At 40.3% G+C, this 5,689-nt stretch overlaps 1 long non-coding RNA gene across 1 annotated transcript; it reads left to right on the top strand.

Moving 5' to 3' along the window:
* Positions 1 to 3,205: 3,205 nt before the first annotated feature.
* Positions 3,206 to 4,118, top strand: LOC104948341 (uncharacterized). Its single transcript, XR_798669.1, has 3 exons — positions 3,206 to 3,342; positions 3,783 to 3,938; positions 4,031 to 4,118. It is a non-coding gene; the product is annotated as an uncharacterized lncRNA (long non-coding RNA).
* The last annotated feature ends 1,571 nt before the right edge of the window (positions 4,119 to 5,689 follow it).

Genomic DNA, 5,689 nt, shown 5'->3' with positions numbered 1-5,689 from the left:
GGGGGGGGATATATAGGTCTGGCACACATGACCAAGCTTGACAGGAAGAGAGGATGGTAAACAAAGACCTAAACTGACAACCCCAGCCTATATTATTTTGGGTCAACGTTTCTTTATAGATTTGTGGTATCCTGCTTACGATAGTGTGCAGACTTTTCTGTATGTAAGAACAAAACTGATGATTTGTGACATTAAAATGGTTTCTGTTCAACTTAGTTGGCTGCATGGTGTGCCTCTACTTCTCTTTTCCTTGGCTCCTTGGTTGGTTGGTCATTTGTTTACAGACCTTTATCTCTGTGTCTAAATGTACTCAAATTAAAACAGAAGTGGTTCTACTATTTATGGGTATGTGTTTGTGTAAAATGAACATGTTTTAATTGTATTCTATAAACTACTGACAACATTTCTCTGTTTTGGAATTCAACAGACACTGGAATGGAATGGCTGCCTGCCATATATGTAGAGATTGGGATTTAAGAGAAATGTTGAGTGGTCTCAAAAAAATGTCCAGAGCTGTATGTATATTTTGATAGCATATTCAAGATTACTATACATAACAACAAAACTGATCCCATAAGCCATACTATGGGGATATTTCTTTGGATATAGGTAATGGTTATCTTCATAGGGTTATGGCTAACTGTCAATTACGTCTTTGAATATCTTATAAAATGTCACAAAATGTCTGTCATGATGTCTCAGAGCTTTGATAACGCTTGTTATGTCGAACTGACAGTCCAAAATTCAAAGACGTTTTATTTACAATGGTATCAGAGAAATACAAAATAAAAATGAAATGCATTTGGGAATCTGGAATCTTTTGCAAATATGCTTGATTTATGATTTGTGATTACCTTCTGATAATCAATGAATCCATGTATCTTTAACAGCCAGACATTACAGCAATATGACTGAGGAAATGAACCTCAAGATGGTCATTGTCAAGTGTCATATCAAATCAGTAATCTAGACTTCTACAGTTTCTTACATACTGCATGCCTGTCCTGTTCTTTGGGGAAATTATATTTCCCTTACATTTAAAAAAAAAAAATCCAAACCATGGTTCTAAGGAACGAGGACATCATATGTTATACAGATTGTGGAATATTACTATTTTAAAGTATATTGACCTGCATTTACCCCAATAGCATACTGATTTTTTCATTTACTATGGATCAGATCAGCAGCACAGAGCATCAACAGCCTGTCATTACATCACTGCTTGCTGGTGAGGGGCTGACATACCAATTTACAACTCGGTGAGTCTGCAACAGTATCACCATAATGTTCCTACTCCAGGTTACTGGGTGGATGGTTAGATAATAATCACAGGATCGATGGTGGAGAGTTTTGGATTAGATCAAAAGAGCTGTGCTTAGACATTCGTGTGAAACGGAAGTAGGTGAAACCCGACTGTCATTTGTGCATCAGTAATAGGCCTGCCTGCCATGATGGCTGTGAAAACGGCTGTAATGCATGTACATGGTGTGCCCTACTAGCCGGGTGGGTCAGGGGGGCGATCGAGGAGAGGAACTAAATGCAGAAAATGATGAAATAGAGTGAAAAGCGGCGGGGCGAAATCGAGCCGTCTGAAGCATCAAATGTACTCCCCTCCTTATCATAGCGGACATCTCCTTCCTATGTGCGGTGAAAACGCTGTTATCAGGTCAGAAAATCGTCTAGCTTTACCGTGATCCATCTTTCATCACTGCACTTGCTACACAGGAACCCTCTCTCCTCACCCCACCCATCTCAGTGTGAGCTACGATGCCAATGCAAGCTAACGGGGATCCCATTCAGAATAATCCGCGAAAAACCGGGACGCTCATTCCGGCTCACGGAGGGCGATTTCTCCGCGATCAAACATATTATCTTATTTGTGCCCAGGATATATGATGAACTTGGATTGATGCACGGTGCAATAAGGAAGAAGAAGAAGGGAGAAAAAACAGCCCTCCAGTCTCCAGCCATCATCACTACCCAGCGCACATCACCAGCCCCCGTTCAGCGCTGCAGCGGCTCCATCCATCGCTACATTTTACACACATACCTGTAAATTGCATGTCCGTCCGGCGAGATCCAGAGACGGGCGGACGGTGTCGCGGTGTGCGACGGCGATCTAATGTTTGCTGATATTTTTTTTGCTCGTCTTCTGTGCCGATTGATGCTCTAGTTTCGCCCCGTACCTACCCAGCGCTGCTAATCCACCCCACACAAAGAGCAGAAAATGGCTGCAAGTGCATTTTCTTAAAGGGACAGTCACACAGAGTGAGGGCTGATGATGAGGGGCCAGGCCCCCCGACATGTTGATTACATTATTTTTTAGCTTTGTGTTGGCAGCCTACAAATTAGATTCATTTTTTATTTAATGTTTGTACTTTTAGAGAATGTATCCTGCCTTCACAGTTTTACTTATATTAAAAGTTGTGGGCCTATGAGTGTATGGGGAACTAGACTGGGATCAAGGGAACTTTGAGATATGGTGTGAAATAGGCCTGAGGGTATTTTCCTCTTAAGGGAAGTTAAATCTAAACACATTATTTATATATACTGCCATTTGGATTAAGGTGTAACTATAGACCTGATGGTGAAAGTGTTTGTTAGCTGACCTTCAAAGATATATGTCAGGTACAATGAAGTTTTAAATAAACAAAAATACTGACCCACTTGTCCTTTTATCCAGTATTGCAGGATGATACTGCACTGTAAGACTTTGGGCTACACAGATATTCGAGTATTATAATAATGAAAATGATGTCATTATTGGTTCAGTAGTTGGCAAGATGTCTGGCTGTTTTATTAGGAAACTCCCTTGTTGGCTGTATGGGTGCCCTATTGTAGCTACTACACTGTAATACAATATGAAGGTGCTCACGCAATGCATCCTACTATATGTTTCTATAATCCATGGTGTTGTCTTTTTCGTTGACTCTTTCCTTGCTCCCACATTAAAAAATGTTCGGAGAAAATAGTAGGTCAATTGTGTGTGATGCTACACTGATAAAAACGATTACTAATACTTTTCTTTTACTCAAAATCTCTCCTATTATTTAATGTGTTACTTGAATTTATGGAGTCATTTTGTATCTTCATTTTGATAAGTACATTTAAATCATAGCACCAAGTAAATGTTAACTAAAGTAATGTGTTGACCTACAACCTGTGAAAAGCTAGTAAAATGTACCTGGTCAATGTGAGTAAAATTGGGCAACGCCCCCGATGACGTCAGAGGAGTTTGCGCACGGTACAGATATTTGAAAAAAAAGCAGACGGTTCCAGACAGTAGAAGAGATGAAAGCATGGACCCTCGTCTAATATGAATACTCGCGGATTTTGAATCATGTAAGTATCTTTTTGTACTTTATTAACTCTGTACATCCCCGTTAGCTTGTCAGCTTAGTATGGATATTAAACAAATGTTAGCTAACGTCAATGTTTCAGCTTAGCAATTTAGCTAGTTAGCGTGCTTGCTAATTTAGCCTGCTGTCATGGACGAAGCACACACAACATGTAATGTTTAGTAGTTGCTTCAAATTAGTTAACAGTTGGCGAAATTCACCTTTTTGAATAAAACATGTGGCAGTGGGGCACCGCACTAGTAGTTCAGAATAATTTTTTTGTTGATGGTGTTCGCGCTACATTTTCAAATGCTGCTCGGTAGTTAGCAGTGTGTCGCAAAACTGAGTTTTCCTTTACTGTGGAAGTCAAGTCAGTTCACTCACATGCATCCGACTGTGTGTGATGCACATGTGTGGTTTTATTTCCTGTGTACACTGAGACAGATAGCGGCATCAGATTCTTAAAAGAAGGGTATGTCACATTCACTGCCATGGACGCTGCTCTGTGGGCCAGTATGTGATGCGGCCAGAGGGGTGATCCACGAAGACTACTGGGAAGTTGAACTGTTGGTGCCTCCTTCTGTAGCGCGTTAAATTGAAGTTAAGATAATAATACTCTTTGTCTCCAGTATCTTTCTGTACTTACAGTAAAAGGTGTGTTCGCTACAATAATCGACATGTCTGTTAAACAGCACTACGTTGAACTTAGACGGAAGCCGTCCTCCCGCCTAATGGAGCTTCTGGAAGAGTCTACAGAGGAGCTGATTAAAGAGAACCAGGTAAATGTTCTGCTTGATTTGTGTTAAAATGTGCCTGCTGTTCTGTTTGTACATGAATATCTATTCTCTAAAGGTAAGTACATCTTGCCAGTATGTGAAAAATCTCTTCATTCTCCAGTTTTTAAGTTAACATTTAGATAAAGTACATTGGAATCTAATTGGACTGTATCATATTTATATATATTTTCAAACTTACTCAATTTCAATGTATAATATTCTGATTCAAAATGTGTTTTTCAGGAGAATTGATAGTTTGAGCTTGTAGAACCCAATTATTTAATCAGGTTTACTTCCTGTTGGGAACAAGGCAAACATTTAATGAACTGAGCTTCCTTACTTGTGGTCATACTTTGACCGTAACAAATAAGAGTTAATTAGACCCTCCAGAAAAACGCGATCCTGCGATCGCATAATTTACCGCATAATCAGCAAAATGGTGCCGATTTTTAAAAGGCCGCATATTTATCAAAAGACCGCATTTTTCCCCACAAAATTGAGGGGGAAAAAGTTAACTCGTCTTGACGTGAAGTAGTGATGATGACGTGACGTCATCAGCTCGCGCATCACAGAAGGTAAACAACACCGTAGAGTGAACGTGTGGAACTCACACGACGAACATTTCTGCTAAAGACCGGGCAAAGCAGTACCTCGATGTCTTTCACGAAAGTGGGGGGAAACTATTCTGCACCCCGTGCAACTGTTAGTTGGAGCATACGTCTTAGAGAAAATCGACGGTGACGACCCACTTTGATTCATTCGAAAATGCTTTCTGCTGCTGCGGACAAGAAAGCCAAACAACTCACGTTCACCGAGGCATCAAACTCCAAAACGCTTTCGAGGGCTACAAGAAAGTGTGTGTGTGTGTGTGTGTGTGTGTGTGTGGGGGGGGTGTGTGTGTGTGTGTGTGTGTGTGTGTGTGTGTGTGAGATTAACATAGCCCAATTGCTTTTACAATAAATAAACATTGAATGTGTTTAATTGAATAGTAAAGGGGTTTAACGTTAGTGGCAGGTTGTGTGTGAGAGAGAATAAATAAGACAGCCCAATATTTAAAAAAATTGTTATTCTTTTTCCCCGCATATTTAGCATATTTCGCAACTTTCCGCATATTTCGCAACTTCCCGCAATTTCACCGCATAAGATCACATAAAACCCCGCATATTTAATCGCATAATCAAGGATTTTAGCCCGTATAATCAAGGAATTTAGCCCGCATAATCAAGGATTTTTGCCCGCGTTTTTCTGGAGGGTCTATATAATGAGACAATAAAAGGCACAAATATATTTATATAAATATATACAATTTAAAGTATGAGAGCACTCTTATAATAACGTAACACAATCAGAGACTGGATATATCCCCCCCCTCTCTCTGGTCGCTGAAATGGGGAATTGAAATTACGGGCCAGAAGTTGTATTTACAAGTATTAAAAGTAAGCAGAGGACACCAAACCAACTGAGACCCGTCTGTCCGCCTCATCTACGCACTGTACAACACACACACCTACACACTGTACCACCCACACACACACACACACACACACACACACACACACACACACACACACACAC

The sequence above is a fragment of the Notothenia coriiceps genome, unplaced genomic scaffold (genome assembly GCF_000735185.1).
Source record: "Notothenia coriiceps isolate Sejong01 unplaced genomic scaffold, NC01 NC01_scaffold00014218, whole genome shotgun sequence".
NCBI lineage: Eukaryota > Metazoa > Chordata > Actinopteri > Perciformes > Nototheniidae > Notothenia > Notothenia coriiceps.
This window is presented reverse-complemented; position numbering and strand designations above follow the sequence as displayed.